Here is a 17,779-nt window from a genome sequence, read left to right as displayed (position 1 = left end):
GACTTCGAAAAAATGGTTCGTACTGAACTATTTGTGTACAATTGATGAATATGGAATCTCTCGCCATATCAAGACGCAGTATAGCTGAGGATGACTTTTAACGTGAAGTGAAACAAATATTAGATAATATCACTATGTTCAATTGTCACACATAAACGATAAATGTACAAGAGACTTACATTAAGCAAAACATAAATAAATCTTCTGCTTACAGGGCAGACCCTGTAGCCAACTGAGCCAACATGGGCACTGAGGATAGTGCAACTGCAGGGACTATATCGCGCACGCTTCTCGCGAGACTCACATTCTCACCTTGTATGTCCAAACACTACATTCGTCGTGTCCCACCCCGGCGGCGTGCCGTATAAATCTGCCGTAATCATAGAAAAGCGTCCGTCTTGGCTCGCCTCCAAAACAAAAAGGGTGTCGACTCCTTCACAAAAATAATTGAGGGACGTAATACTGCGGCTGTATACTTAAGTCGACACAATCGTTCATAGTACTTAATTGTTAGTGAAAACTTTATTTATTTATTACGTTCCGAATGTTTCGTATGTAAATTCCGCTCTTCCCGCAGATGTGCCTTTAATGAAACAAATTGATCCTGCGGTCCTTCCAGGTAGTAACCTTTATATTTCACAACCAAATAAAAATAAGATACTATAAAAACGGTGGTTAATACTGTATTTCGTATAATTGATGAAGAGTCACAAAACATCAAGTCAATACATTTCGGTTTGCTCAGAAAAAAAGTGCGAATTTCGTAAAGAAACCAATTTGATCCCTCGGTCCTTCCAGTGTTAAGCAACGAAGCCCAAAGATGTAATGCAGCCGCTGCCCTTTTTCACCGTTCTGTTGTTTGTACATCGAAGCCAAATCAGTTGTTTGTATATTTCACCACCTGAAATACGTAGAAAAAATAATGTTTGTGGGAATTGAAACAATAAAAGTTTTTTTAGGTCGACGGCTTGAGCAGTGTACCCTACAATTGGTAAAGTGAATGATGTATAGGTAATTTGAGCCGTCAACAGTAACACGTTTTCCTTGAAATAACAATTACAATTGTACTTACCAAGCTTCTTGACTGATGGGAAGGCAACCTTGATGCTATCATGGTTGGACTATTCGAACCAGTCACCACAGTTTTCGGATTAAAAGACAGCTGCCTCTTCTTACTCTCGTCTTGAACACATTGTATAGTTTTCAGATGTGTTTTCTTCTTTTTATCTTTCATAAGGTTGGACACTAATGGTATGTAAGAACGTCCGGAGTAACTGTGAACCGCGAATAACCGGAGAAAGTGTTCCACAACATTTTGAAAACTACCGGCTATCATTAAAGTTCCCTGCTGGCATTAGTGTTGTAGATTGGAGTCGGTTGAAAAAACAACGTGACTATTTTTCATATCATTATTAAAGACAAAGGCTTCGCATTTTGTAGTTGACACCTCCAGCTGCGATAAGGCAACATGAATTACTATCGCAGATTTCTGCAGTTTCGGCATAGTCTTCAAAAGAGTATTAAAAACATTGCTGCGAAAATATCTTACATCCCTCCTCGCTATTGTGTTCACGATTGGTGGTTTGTTATCTACTTCTTATCGTATTAGTTTTGATAGTCTTTTATCCAGAGCTTCGCCTTTTTTATTAACATAATTCAATAATATTCTCCTGTTTAATAAATGTTCTTGAACTGGTGTGTGGTCATGTATGTGATCCAAACGCAAATCCTGCAGTGCACAGTCTGAACATCATTCCCATATCGTTGTAAACCCACACGATAAACAATTTTCTGTCTACACTGGTTCAAGTAGTGGATGTTTAATTATAGTCATCGCCTACATGAGGATTCTGGATGTCCGTGACGTTCCATATCATTGTACAGTCAGAATTTCTTCAGCTCTACCAGCCGTGACCTGAACCTATACCCGCTGGCTCCCCCTACCATATCTCAAGTGGGTCTGACTCAACTTCTATTGACCATGAGAAGGATACTGTGAAAAAGGGTGAGTTAATCCCACTGTCGAGCTCGGCAACTCTGTACATAGGTAATAAAGGCGGCTCGATCTTCGGGATGAGTCAATGGAGGTGGACTTCTTAGCACTCACCAAGCCCGTCAGTCCTGTGAATGACAGTAACTCGTTAACATCTGTACAGAATCACTTAGTGATCAGTTGCGTTGTTCAAGTCGGTCATCGAAGCAAAAAATATGGCAGGAAGGCACGCTTTGCAAACTGCTAATTCAGTATACGTTCGTTAACTAAACTGCCTGCTGATGCTAATCTTTTCATTACAGTGCCTTCTGTTTATCCGTGTCCCCTCTATTACGTCTTCTCTTTGTGTTTGTGCTCCCTCCATCATCTTCGTCTTCTTTCATAAATACTAGTCTCCGCTGTTGGATCATATCATCTACTAGAACTTCCAACACTGTGATGTTTACTTCTACACCAATTTGATCACTCTCAACTACGGTTTCTCGTTCAATCTGTCCTTATTTCATTGTCTCTTCTGGTGTATCGCAACTTAGAGTTTCCTCATCCACTAACTTACTGTAGTTTGCTCTAGTTTCATTTGCCACTTGGTTATGACCTGTTTCTCCTTTAATACGATCTGTTTCCATTTTTGATATCATCTCCTTGTAACCTGCTTCCATTTTATCTATTTTATATACCTTGTTTTAACCTGCTGGAATTTGCTTTGATTCTCTTTTATTTCACTTTTTAGCTGGTGGTAATTTGTTTCTATTTTACTGCTACGTTCTTTCGTCATATTAAATAGCTGACTCAGCTGTGCTCATCTCTCCCGTTGTTCTTGCTCCATTACTATTATTTTCTTCTACCTTAAGACCATTTATGTCTCGTCCACATTCTTCACGCTCTAATTTACGTTTGTTTGCGTCGTCCTCCACCACAATCTTATCTGCTGAGAGCTCTTCACTCTTCACGCTGACATTTCAGCCTTCCTGACACTTGAAAAAATTAACTACATCGTTATCTTCTCTCCTTCCATTTTGTGTGTCAAATTTTCCTCTTCCTTCTCGACAGATTCCCCTTTTATCCTTCTCGCCTTCCTGAACTTCCGTCTTCTTTCCTTTAGCGTTGCTCACGTGCGTTGTGGCTTCGGAAGATACTGTACATATAATCTAGTTCTTGCTTATTGCAATATCTTCTCTTCTCTTGTTACATTACTTTCTTCCTTCTCATGTCTACCTTCTGTTCACTACTGTCATCTTCCTTCTTCCTGTCTTGTTCGGTATCATCCGTTGTTGGACCGTTGCTTTCAGATCTTTCGTTCTGTTTCGCTTTTCTCACATTTCAAATCTTATGGGCTGTTGATAGATTTATAATGTGGTCTGATAGTGCCACGCAAAACAACAAGGGATGCTAGCCCCCTCCATGAAAAGCACGACCACACCATAACACCAACGCCTCCGAATTTTACTGTTGGCTCCACACATGCTGGCAGATTACGTTCGCCGGGAATTCGCCACACCCACACCCTGCCATCGGATCACCACATTCTGTACCGTGATTCGCCACTCCACACAACGTTTTTACACTATTCAATCGCCCAATGTTCACGCTCCTTACACCAAGCGAGGCGTCGTTTGGCATTTACCGGCGTGATGTGTGACTTATGAGCAGCCGCTCGACCAAGGCATCCACGTTTCCTCGCCTCCCGCCTAACTGTCCTAGTACTTGCAGCGGGTCGTGATGCAGTTTGGAATTCCTGTGTGATGATCTGGATAGATGTCTGCCTAGTACACATTACGACCCTCTTCAACCGTGGCGGTCTCTTTTTGTCAACAGTCAAGGTCGGCCTGTACGCTTTTGTGCTGTATGTATCCCTTCACGTTTCCACTTAAGTGGACGTAGGGATGTTTAGGCGTGTGGAAATATTGCGTACAAACGTATGACACAAGTGACACCCAATCACCTGACCACGTTAGTTCCATGGAGCACCCCATTCTATCTAATGACTACTGAGGTCGCTGATATGGAGTACTGTCAGTAGGTGGAAGCATAATGCACCTAATATAACAACGTATGTTTTTGGGGGTGTCCGGACACTTTTGTTCACATAGTGTATCACTATACTCTGTTCATCGTAAGACTAAACCAGATGTAAACACAAACGTGATGATTGGTCAAAAGCTGTAGCACGTGTACACTGTTGTTCTTACACTCTTGGAAGTGGGTCCGACTTATGTGTTAGACAACTTATTACTATTCTAATCTACTAACAGCCATCAAAACTTTTCTAAATCACGCCTTAGCTATGTAGGTTTTATTTCAAAAGTCGTGTACAGTCACAGTCACTATACGGTCGCCGGCCGGTGTAGCCGAGCGGTTCTAGGGGCTTCAGTCTGTAACCGCACGACCACTACGGTCGCAGATTCGAATCCTGCCTCGGGCATGGATGTGTGTGATGTCCTTAGGTTAGTTAGGTTTAATTAGTTCTAAGTTCTGGAGGACTGATGACCTGAGATGTTAAGTCCCATAGTGCTCAGAGCCATTTGAACCATTTTGAACAATACTGTCGTGCTCTAATTGTCACGTTCTTAATACACAGTGTGAAAATGGCTGAGGCTGCTTCCCGCTCCATAGTGAAACACGTGTGTGGAACACGGTTAAAAAGTGCTGAAAAATAGGTCTGTAAACTAATAAAATTCATAAAACTCACTCTGCCACAGAATGTGTTCCTTGCTAATGATGCTTTATCTTTTATACATTATGTAATTATTATTGTGTAGAAAGCTGTACCCCGCAGAACTAAAAAAAGAGGGGTTAGATTTTTCTCCAAGGGGGTCAGTAAAAATTTACCCAATTACAATGATGCGGATTTTTACAGTCATAAAAGGCTTTATAACACATTTCTACAGAAATGAAATGAAATTTGATGTATTAACATATCACAATACTATACTATATTATTACCCATATCTTGAAATTTTAGCTTTGTTTTTTAAATTATTCGTAATGAATACATATTTCTTCTCCATTTAGACTGTGTAAATAATTCAGATTCTCATCAGTTAATTGATCTATGAATGTGGATATGTCATCATCAGGATAATATACAGATAGAAAATATAAAAGTGTTTCTTTTCATACATATTGTACTATTCATTTATATACAAAAATTTTCTATAGTTAAAATAAAAGTCCTAATAAAATTGATTTCTATTAAATAGAACCAGTTCCAAGTACATCTGCTTCTGCTGTCACTAGATTGCAAGCACCATTAATGAATATATTTCAGAACAACAATGGAATTATTTATAACGATACAGAAGTTCTTGTGATAATAGATAAAGGGAATAATCCTTGGTTTGAAGGAATGGATGTTTCTGAAATATTAGACTATACAGGTAAAGCAATGAGAGATAATGTTGAGGAAAAAAATAAAATAAACTATGGAAAATTCTTCAGACACACTTTTGGCATGCATCTAAGATATAATGAAAAAGATAACTATGTTTAACCAGTTTTGCATTCATTAATTTTTAATCCACAAAAAGAAGAAGCTATATTCTTAAAAAATTGGGTTGAACACAATGTTTCACTACCAACCAGAAAGAATGGTATATACAAACTACAATCAATAATTGAAAACTTGCTAGGATGAATTGAAGATATAGAAACTGATAAAGAAATGGCTATTTTTGTGCTAAAGATATGATGAGAAGAATTCCAATATTTGAAAAGATGAGAAGAATTGCTTGTAGTACAAATTATCGAAATGTAACCATATGTTATTGTACCAACTGAAAATATTGATTTCAGAAATATGCTTGTTATTCCATGTGTATGATTACTATGTGATTAGATGTCAAAGAATAAAGCTACAAACTTTGTTATATGTACTTGAAGATAGACATGCAAATTATTAAGAAACAATAAGAAATGAATATAATTCTGGTTCAGTCGACTTGTACAATAAAATTACAGAAGAACTGAATTAGAATAGTAATTGCTTTCCGTTAGCTATTGGATATACTAAACAACAACTTTTATAAGATATCAGTAATTTTTAAAAATAATTTTTACACATAGTGGACATTCTGAACGACAGTTTTTTAATTGTGTGATTTGTCAAGGGGGTCAAATCGTCCCTCTTCAAATACACTGAGACTGTGATTCACCAAATCTACCTTATAATGAAAAAAATATCATAAAACATGTATCAGTTTTTGGACAAACAAATCGTTCATTCTATAAATTAATATGTGGTCTTATTGGGTATAGATTAATTGATTTTTAATTTTATCTTTTTAAAAAGATGGAGCCAACCAATTTATAAGATAACATTACCCTTCCCCACCAAACTATTATGTGAATTATCAATTCTAAACCACTTAACACATACTTTGACTCCTTTATTTCTTATGACCTTCTCAACTGGATACAAATGTGGATATTTTGTTGTCTGTATTTCATGATCACAAAACTTTTGTTTTACTTTTTCTCCATTCAGAGCCATTAATTTATATGTGGTTGGATCACATGAACGATTTCTTCTGTTTCAAACATTTCTGTTGTCCAGTTAGCTGTATATCTGTTGTCAAAGCTTCATTTAAGTTCACTAAATATAACTTTAGTGCCTACTTCATATTTTGATTTAGCATTAGATACAATGACAGATGGCTTATAAATTTTCTCATTAAATTGTATTGGCTTAATTTTTGTTGTTGAATGTATTGTATTATTGTATTTATCAACCAATTTTTTGTCTATTTAAATCCAATGATATTTTCCAAGTAAGTCAAATTTTTTCTTAAAGAATTCTATCAAGTTGTTCTACAGCAGGTAATTTAATTCAGTAAAAGTTGAATAATGAGTAATGTTATATTTTTCATAAGTTCTTGAAAATCTTTATTATAGAATTCTTTACCATCATCTGTTTGTAAATGTCTCCCAATTCTACCACTAAATATTTATTTGGAAGTATCAACTACATTTTAACTAATTTTATTTTTACCTGGATTATTCCAAGCATACACTGAAAAAATTGATTACAGTTAATAAATATTTATGTCCTTTATATATTTTTGAAGTTTTTTTTAAGTTACCTGACTCTGTTCCTGCTAGATCAGCTTGCCATAAATCGTCTACACCAAGAGAGGAAACATGTCTTCTCTTAAAATTTTTTTCTTGTTGGTTTATGTAACTCACTAATAATTTAAGGTCTAGGTGTATCACTTAGCCCCATACCTACAATTTTTTAACAAATTTTCTTTTTTTGGTTTAGGTACTCTGGGAAGACCTTCAGTTCTTTCTCTTCAATTTTTTATGATGATTATTTGTTTCAGTAAATTTTCTCCAATTCAGGCATGAGTTACAGTCAACCCTTTACATGGATTAAAAATTTGTGAACTTTAAATTATTTCACCAAATATGATTAACTTTACAGTTAATTTTAATTTTACATTTAGAAAATTTGATTTGTGTTCTATTCTTGATTGACTACTAATATTTACTTCATGTAGCTTTTACTGTAAAATCAGAATCACCAAATTACAAATCTTTGTTCATATTTTAATCAACAACAATAATTCTTTTAAGCCCAAAATGGTATGCATTTCTACTCTGTTGCTCCTAATAAAGAAAATTTAAGAGCTTTATCCATGCTTTTCACGTTTTAGTTAAGACTTTTATAGTGGTATGGTTAACATGATGAATGTGCATAATGATTTGATTAATATGTTTTGTAGTGACATAACTACTGCATTGTGTTAAAGTACTTATATACTCAGTTTTGATAACGACACTGGCTAATTCATTTTCTAAAATTGTTAGGCAACTCCACCATAATAATTTGCAGGATCTTTTATGTCTACTAATCTTGTACCTTTAAAATCAATATAGCCTTCAGTTGCTTAAAACATCCTACCTAATCCATTTTAAAAATGTTTCACTAAGTTTTCTGTTTTTGGATCAATGTTAGCTAGTTAAGTACTTTCTTTTACTGTAAAGGTTCTAGTTCCTCAGATTTTATTTTCACATTTTTCAATAACTGCTTGTTTAGCTTGCTTCAAAAAATGTCCATTTACTATATTCAAAATTTCATTAGACTTGTAATTATCTGACATCAGTTTTAAAATGAATATACAAGAATGGCCACAGATTAGTTGATTAAAATTTTGTTTTAGTTGTCTATTAAAGTACAACTCACTTGAGTCAAGATACTTAACCACTTCTTGAGGAATATTTCCTCTAGATGAATCAAATGTGAACCAGCATGATCACATGAGACTAAATTAGCTATTTCAGATTCATGTTCTCTAGGATGGTTAGGTAATTCATCAAATATAAAATACTGCGAATGTATTTGATTTTTAATTGTTTAGCAAGTTTTCCTGTGACAAAATTACTTGATGCATTGGGATACATATAAATTATTTTTTGCATTTTCTTCTATTTGAGTGCCAGACGTATTCTCTGTTGCTAAGTTATGTTTTTTTTGTTCTTCTAAAAAAGGTTTCAGATAGATTATATAATGGTAAGACAGAGATTTAGGAACCAGGTTTTAATTGTAAGACATTTCCAGGGGCAGATGTGGACTCTGACCACAATCTATTGGTTATGAACCGCAGATTAAAACTGAAGAAACTGCAAAAAGGTGAGAATTTAAGGAGATGGGACCTGGATAAACTGAAAGAACCAGAGGTTGTACAGAGTTTCAGGGAGAGCATAAGGGAACAATTGGCAAGAATAGGGGAAAGAAATACAGTAGAAGAAGAATGGGTAGCTTTGAGGGATGAAGTAGTGAAGGCAGCAGAGGATCAAGTAGGTAAAAAGACGAGGGCTAGTAGAAATCCTTGAGTGACAGAGAAATATTGAATTTAATTGACGAAAGGAGAAAATATAAAAATGCAGTAAATGAAGCAAGCAAAAAGGAATACAAACGTCTCAAAATGAGATCGACAGGAAGTGCAAAATGGCTAAACAGGCATGGGTAGAGGACAAATGTAAGGTTTGTAGAGGCTTATCTCGCGAGGGGTAAGATAGATACTGCCTACAGGAAAATTAAAGAGACCTTTGGAGAAAAGAGAAACACTTGTATGAATATCAAGAGCTCAAATGGAAACCCAGTTCTAGGCAATGAAGGGAAAGCAGAATGGTGGAAGGAGTATATAGAGGGTCTATACAAGGGCTATGTACTTGAGGGCAATCTTATAGAAATGGAAGAGGATGTAGATGAAGATGAAATGGGAGATATCATACTGCATGAAGAGTTTGATAGAGCACTGAAAGACCTAAGTCGAAACAAGGCCCTGGGAGTAAACAACATTCCATTAGAACTACTGACAGCCTTAGGAGAGCCAGTCCTGACAAAACTCTACCATCTGGTGAGCAAAATGTATGAGACAGGCGAAATACCCTCAGAATTCAAGAAGATTATAATAATTCCAATTCCAAAGAAAGCAGGTGTTGACAGATGTGAAAATTGCCAAACTATAAGCTTAATAAGTCACGGCTGCAAAATACTAACGCGAATTCTTTACAGACGAATGGAAAAAAACTGGTAGAAGCCTACCTCGGGGAAGATCAGTTTGGATTCCGTAGAAATATGGGAACACGTGAGGCAATACTGACCCTACGACTTATTTATGAAGCTAGATTAAGAAAAGGCATGAAGCCGCCAAGGAAGCTTTAGGAGAAACAGAAGAAACATGTACAAACCATCCATTATACTACTGGAATGAAGAAATTAAAAAGGAAGTGAAATTAAAGAAAGAAAAAAATTTAAAATGGTTAAATACCAGAAATCTTCAAGATAAAATAGAGCTTAATGCACAACAAGCGAAAATCCGGAAAAAGGTTGCAGGAGCAAAAAACAAAGTTTGGGAACAGTCATGTCAAAAAATTGAATCCTATATTGGTGGTAAAAGAAACACAGAAGCATGGAAAACTATAAAAAATTTAAGAAGGAATTCCAAAGAAACAACACATATTAAATATATTACTCATGACTCTTGGGAAAAATATTTTAAAAGTTTATTAACAGAAAACAGGGAAGAATACTTGGGAAACCCTGAATATAATGAAATGATAGATCTACAAGCAGAGAATTACATCCGTTTGGAAATAGAGACAGTAAAAACTGCAATAAAATCTTTAAAGAATGGAAGGGCTACAGGCATTGGAGGTATTCCTGCAGAATTATTAAAATTAGGAACAAAGAAATTAATGGAATCGTTAAGAAACCTTTTCGAAAGATGTTTAAATGGAGAAGATGTCCCAAATGATTTGAAAGTAGGATATATTTCAGTGATACATAAAAAAGGAGCGAAAGATGAGTGTAAAAATTATAGGGGAATAACAGTGACCAATACCTTCAGTAGATTATAAGGAAGAATTATTAAATATTTGTTAGAACAAGAATACAAAGAAAAGGAGGCTGAAGAACAAGCAGGTTTTAGAGCTGGAAGATCAACAATTGATCATATCTTTTGCCTACAACAAATTATTGAAAAAAGAATGGTTCGGGCACAACCTATACATTTAGTATTCATAGATATAGAAAAAGCCTATGATAGTGTGCCTTTATCCAGTTTATGGAAAGCTTTAATATCAATAGGAATAAATCCAAGAATAATTAAAGCAATTCAAAATTTATATAAAAATTCTATTTCAAAAATAAAAATTGGTAATTATCTATCACATGGATTCCAAGTCACAAAAGGATTACGTCAAGGATGTAGCATCTCACCTACATTGTATAAAATATATACAGAAGTAACTTTACAGAATTGGAAGAAAAAATGTCACGCTATGGGAATACCAATAAATGACAGAACAATATATTCGTTACAATTTGCAGATGACCAACTGATTATAGCCCAAGACTATGAGGACATAGAGTATATGACCAGAAAATTGATTCAAGAATAAAAAAAATCAGGTCTAAATGTAAACATGAATAAAACAAAGTACATGGTAATTGGTGGAGTGAATGGAGACTTAATATTAGAAGAAGGGATGGGAACAATAACAGCTACTGAGGAATATAAATATTTAGGTGTGAAAATTACAAATGATGGGAAACAGGACAAAGAAATTAGATCAAGAATAAATTCTGGAAAGACGACAATCTCTTTATTGAATGGAATTCTCTGGGACAAACACATAACAACTGATAACAAAATGATGATTTTTAAAACAATAGTTAGGAGCATTATTACATATGGTTCAGAAGTGTGGACAACAAAATGGCAACTGAAATCAAAATTATTAGCCACAGAAATGGATTTCTGGAGACGTTCAGCAAGAATATCAAGACGAGAAAGAATAAGAAATGAAGTAATCAGAGACAAGATGAAATGTAAAAATTCAATTATTGATTTCATCGAGCACAAACAACTTAAATGGTATGGACACATCAGACGAATGGAACAGGAAAGGCTACCAAAATGCATAATCGACTGGGTACCAATCGGAAGAAGAAAAAGGGGACGACCACCTGATACATGGATACAGGGAGTTCAGTCAGCAATGAGGAAGAACAACATTCCTGGAGATTTATGGACAAATAGAGAAGAGTGGAGAACAATAATTAGTGACTTACTGTAATCTAGAATAGGTGCTGGAAAAATGTACTCACATTGTAAATCCAGAATAATAATAATAATAATAATTAAGAAAATGCAAACCTACGTTTCTAGCATTTGTAGACTTGGAGAAAGCTTTTGACAATGTTGACTGGAATACTCTCTTTCAAATTCTGAAGGTGGCAGGTGTAAAATACAGGGAGCGAAAGGCTATTTACAATTTGTACAGAAACCAGATGGCAGTTATAAGAGTCGAGGGATATGAAAGGGAAGCAGTGGTTGGGAAGGGAGTGAGACAGGGTTGTAGCCTCTCCCCGATGTTGTTCAATCTGTATATTGAGCAAGCAGTAAAAGAAACAAAAGAAAAATTCGGAGTAGGTATTAAAATCCATGGAGAAGAAATAAAAACTTTGAGGTTCGCCGATGACATTGTAATTCTGTCAGAGATAGCAAAGGACTTAGAAGAGCAGTTGAATGGAATGGACAGTGACTTGACAGGAGGATATAAGATGAACATCAACAAAAGCAAAACGAGGATCATGGAATGTAGTCGAATTAAGTCCGGTAATGCTGAGGGAATTAGATTAGGAAATGAGACACTTAAAATAGTAAAGGAGTTTTTCTATTAGGGGAGAAAAATAACTGATGATGTTCGAAGTAGAGTAGATATAAAATGTAGACTGGCAATGGCAAGGAAAGCGTTTCTGAAGAAGAGAAATTTGTTAACATCAAGTATAGATTTAAGTGTCAGGAAGTGGTTTCTGAAAGTATTTGTATGGGGTGTAGCCATGTACGGAATTGAAACATGGACGATAAATAGTTTGGACAAGGAGAGAATAGAAGCTTTCGAAATGTGGTGCTACAGAAGAATGCTGAAGATTAGATGGGTAGATCACATAACTAATGAGGGGGTATTGAATAGAACTGGGGAGGAGTTTGTGGCACAACTTGACTAGAAGAAGTAGGACATGTTCTGAGGCCTCAAGGGATCACCAATTTAGTATTGGAGGGCAGAGTGGAGGGTAAAAATCGTAGAGGGAGACCAAGAGATGAATACACTAAGCAGATTCAGAAGGATGTAGGCTGGAGTAGGTACTGGGAGATGAAGAAGCTTGCACAAGATAGAGTAGCATGGAGAGCTGCATCAAACCAGTCTCAGGACTGAAGACCACAACAACAACAACAACAATTCTTTATTGTCATTATTCTTGTCCATTACTGCTTTCGAAATTCCATCTACTCCATAATCTAGTGAACCAATAATTGTTGGATATGAGAATATTACCAATAATGAAAGAAGAAATCCTCCTTCATGTTTTGTTAGTCCTGAACCACTTTTTTTAGGTATATTTGACAACTTTTTTTACATCGATTATATCTAATGTTATGAGTAAATTATCACAAGTTTATTTATCTCTCTTTTTGTGCAACACTTAAAAAATATCAGTACAGTTAATTGTTCATTATTGAGTTTAATTTTAGTTGTCTTTGGTTTAGTTTTGTCACTAGGTAGTAAAGTATAATCAATACTGAAGTTATTCATTTCTATAGATAAAAAGATTTATAAAGAAAACATTTTTTTAGTCCCCAACCATTATCATCAAGTTCAATACCCATTCCTCATTTTCTGTTTCAATACATTATTGCTCTGACTACTCTAGTCGCTAATTTTCCTTCAACTGAAGCATGCATTCTCTCTTTTGTAGCTAGCTGAAGTTCTTCACATGCTTCACGTCTTTTTTTTTGTGGATCTTTATTATCTCCTTAAGCAGTGGCATGTTTTTTTAAATCTTTATCTAATAGATGGCCTACAATTAATCTTTCTTCTAATTTTGTTACAAGACTACAATAATTATACGCAGTGAGATGCATTTCTAATGTTAATTTATTAATTAAAGTATTAAGTAATCCTTTTTGCATATTTTTCATTTTTCCAAAATGTATGTGGCAGGTTATTCAAAAGTCTAACCACATATTGTATTCCTTTTCGACTATTGATAACGAAATCACTAAACTTATTCATTAACATTTGTGTTATTTAAACTTTTTTGTTATGATGATTTTTATTTCCAGCCAATTCTTCTCTATGAATTACTACTACTCTATCGATTAAATCTTAACATCATTTTCCAAACATATTCAGCAGGTTTTCTGTATTTTTTATTAAGTCTGTACCTATCTCATCTTCTCTTGGGTCTACATCTACCACTATTTTTGGAGGATCATCTATATCTGAATAATCTGTATTTGATTGTAATGAGCTTAATTTTTGGAAGTGAACATCCACAAATTATTTTATCAAACAGTTGCATTTAATATCTCTACTTGAGTTTACTTTATCTGGATCCTTCTCTGAATTATTTGATTGAACAGAATATTTTATCTTCATAATATGATAAATGAACACCATCAAATTTTGCGCCCATGTCACCTATAGTAATGTGTGTTTTGGTTAATGAGTTCATTTTGCCAATCCATTACGGATATTTTATAACTGTGACTGTTAACTGAATGTAAATAAGTTATATAAAACTGCAACCAGTCACTTGTTTTAATAATTATGTTTTATTCCATGATCTGTATTTTAAACCTTTTCAGGTCATCTTCAGATAGTTTCTGGAAGTTACATCATTTTTTCCAGCTTATGCTGGGTGATGGCTCTATGAAAAAAAGACGGAACACGCTTTAATGTATCGCCATGATTATTGTTTTTCTGTCGATATGGATGTAAATTTAGTTTTTTACTTACTGTGACAGTATGGGTAACTTTTTTCGTTAGTCTCCATCTGTCTGCCTCCATTTTGATGTCCAGTTGTTACATCACTGCACACACTTTTACACAAATTATATTAATTTGCACTTTGACAGCTTGATTTTGCCAGTATCCAGCATGTGCTTTACAACTGTTACTTATAACAAAGATCTTGACAAAAAGCTATGGCATAGCACTACTTTGCACAGAGATGTAACTTTTGTTTCTAACATGTATTAAAGTCAATATAAGGGCAAATATTTTTATCAGACAGTCGACAACATGAGAGCAAAAATAAAATAAATAAATAAATTACAACAAGAACACACTTCAGGTGATCTGATGTCTTATTTCTATTTGCATATTAACATATAATACAGACACTTGATAGCAAATATTATAATCATGATTGGCATTAACATGAATGCCCAGGAAACAATAATACAGAGTTATTTTATTTGCAATGAGATACAGCTGTTTGTATGACTAGGACCTTTATATTTAAATTTTTAAATTAATAACAAAACTTCAAATGAACTGTTGACATAATTCTTCTGTTACATTAAGATTTGTTGGGATATTAGTAAGAGTAGATTCTGTTTATTTTAGCTAAAGGTATATGTATGAATGTATTAGTGCTTGTAATTGACTAAAACTGTTTGTATGACTGTACACTTGGTATGTAAAAACCAAGAGCAAACTTTCAAGTGAACTGTTGAGTTATTTTTGTTCATTCAATAAAGTGATCTGGAATATTGGTAATGGCAGCTTCTGTTTGATCCAGCTAGAAGTAATATGTATAAATGGACTGATTTCTGTTAACAGTAGAGTGGATTATTGTGTAGAAATGTAGTACAGGTTTTCTTCTGTGGTAGGTTATTACATTAACACCAGTGTAGTAAGGATGTAAGGAGAAGAATGGGGGGGTTCATTGGGGAGGGGGGTGAGGAGGCAGTGGAAGTTGGTTGAGTGGTTGCTTGTTTTGAACTAGTAGATCTTAAAGTTCTAACGGAAAAATTTGTTTCTCAGTTAAATTTGGTCATTGAGTAGGTACTCAGGTGATGCATTTGTGTAGATAAATATTTCAGTTTCTTCAAGAAGGTCAAGTGTTGTGCCTTTGTTGGCAAAATGGAGTATCTGTAGATTTTGTTCTATGCTTGCAGAATGATTGTGTTGGGAAAGATGTGAGGCAAAGCTGGATTTATTCAGGTTGTTGAGATGTAGTGCATCTATGTGTTCTTTAAATCTTGTTGTAAAGCTTCTACCAGTTTGTCCAATGAAGAAGCTTGGACATGAGTTGCAAGTGAGCTTGTATACACCTGAATTTTGATACTGTTGTATAGTGGATTTCTTGCTGTGTATGATTTTATTTTGTATTTTGTTGTTGGTAAAAAAGCTTATTTTTATGTTGTATGTCTTGAAGAGGTTGGCAATTTGGCGAGAAATCTCCCCTAGGAAAGGAAGGCTTATAAATGAGGTCTTCTTGTTTGTGGGTGGTTGTTCAGCAATTGGTTGATTTAATTTAACTGTCAACTTTAGTTTATTATTGTAGGGTTGTACCCATTGCTGGAGGCAACTGATTTAATAATTTCTAATGCTTTTTATTCCAGTCTCTGATCATCTTTAGACGATGACAAGTTTCAGTCCGTAATGACCATCCTCAGATCTTTTTACACCATGTCCTAAAGTGATACGGCCATAATGGCATCGTTAAAACATATAAATGTACTCAGCACAGCGTCAATGTACTTCAGTAGCCAGTTGCAATAATCACTATGTGGACGATGTGGCCTATTCTACACCTCATCTTAGATCTATGTGACAACGCTGTGCTGAGTATATTTATATGTTTTGATGATGCTATTATGGCCATATGACTTTAAAGCATGGTGTAAAAAAGATCTGAGGATGGTCATTACGGACTGAAACTGGTCATCGTCTAAAGAATTGATATTGTGATCAGAGATTGGAATAAAACCCATTTGACAGTATTGGATCACTGTTTGTATGCACGATTATCTTGCAATTGGTTAATAATTTCTGTTTTTTTTGTATTTCACTTGTATCTATTGGAATTTTAAGAATGCAATTAACCATTGCTCTGAAGAATGCTTTCTTATGTTGGTCTGGATGGCAAGAGGATTTGTTTATGGTGTGTGTAGTGATATAACAACTAGACATCAAAATGGAGGCAGACAGATGTGCACTAACAAAAAAAGCCACCCATACTGTTGTAGTAAGCAAAAAACTGAATTTCGATCCATATTGACAGATAAGCAATAGTCATGGCGATACATTAAGCCGTGTTCCATCTATTCATCATAGGGCCAGCACCCAGCATTATGCTAGAAACAACGATGTAACTTCCAGAAACCATCTTAAGATGAACCTGAAAAGGTTCGAAAACCAGTTCATTGAATAAAACATAATTATTGTGACTGGTTGCAGTTTTGTATAACTTATTTACAAGTTCATTAGTCCTTCTGTACCTTCATATTACTTGCTACTGATTGTTAACTTATCAGCATCTAATTTTACTGGTTTATGACCTATATAATTAAATATATCAGCAGGTTTCATTCCAAAAAATTTATCTTCAATATGGTTGAGATACTTTAACGTTCTTTCGCTTATTTCTATTTTTAGAACATCATCCTCCTTTATTTTTTAACGTCACCCTGACCTTGACCAATCTCTTTTCGATCTATAGCCTTTTCTTCATATTTTGTCAATAAATATTATATTTCTGAATCACTTAGCGTATACTGATGTTGAGGACTATCATTTGTTAAATTTGTAGTATATCTCCAAATCTTTCTTTTTGATGATGAGTGAAAGGAACAATTTTTTCTCCAACCTCTCTATTTTCTTCAGTAGCTTTCAGCATGTTGTCGCCTAATGTTTCAGTTCCTTCTTTAGCTTTTTCAGTTGCATCAGTAACAGTTTGATCTTTTTTATAGTTTTCATATTCGGTTCTCATCTATTTCTTCGAAAATTTGAATCCTTCATTCAGTTCTTCAATATTTTTCTTTTCCATTTAGCTTTATTAACAACCTCTGGGTCATGTTTGGAAGGCATTTACTAAGGATAAAAACACTATAAATTTTTTTGTTAGGAATCGAAAGATAACAATGAAATTGGTGGGTACATTTAATGATAATGTACCAATAGGCACACTTCTCCATACAGACATATATGGTAAGAAAAATTTGATATAGGATTCTAAACACAAAATAATTACTGAAAATTTTTAATTTTTGGATAGCCCTTTTCACGTAGATGAATTTTTAAAATACTTTAATATCTGCCTGAGAAATTCACGAAAATCAGTCTGTTCATCAGCACTGCTGGCGGGAGATATTGTGTAGCTCATGTCTCCAGGGAGCCTCGTGACTCGTATTTATCACTATCCAGCACGGTCAGAAGCTCACGCCACTCTATCAAACCACAGTTTCCTAGATGGCTGTAGCAGCT

Source organism: Schistocerca piceifrons, chromosome 1, assembly GCF_021461385.2.
Source record: "Schistocerca piceifrons isolate TAMUIC-IGC-003096 chromosome 1, iqSchPice1.1, whole genome shotgun sequence".
Classification (NCBI taxonomy): domain Eukaryota; kingdom Metazoa; phylum Arthropoda; class Insecta; order Orthoptera; family Acrididae; genus Schistocerca; species Schistocerca piceifrons.
This window is presented reverse-complemented; position numbering follows the sequence as displayed.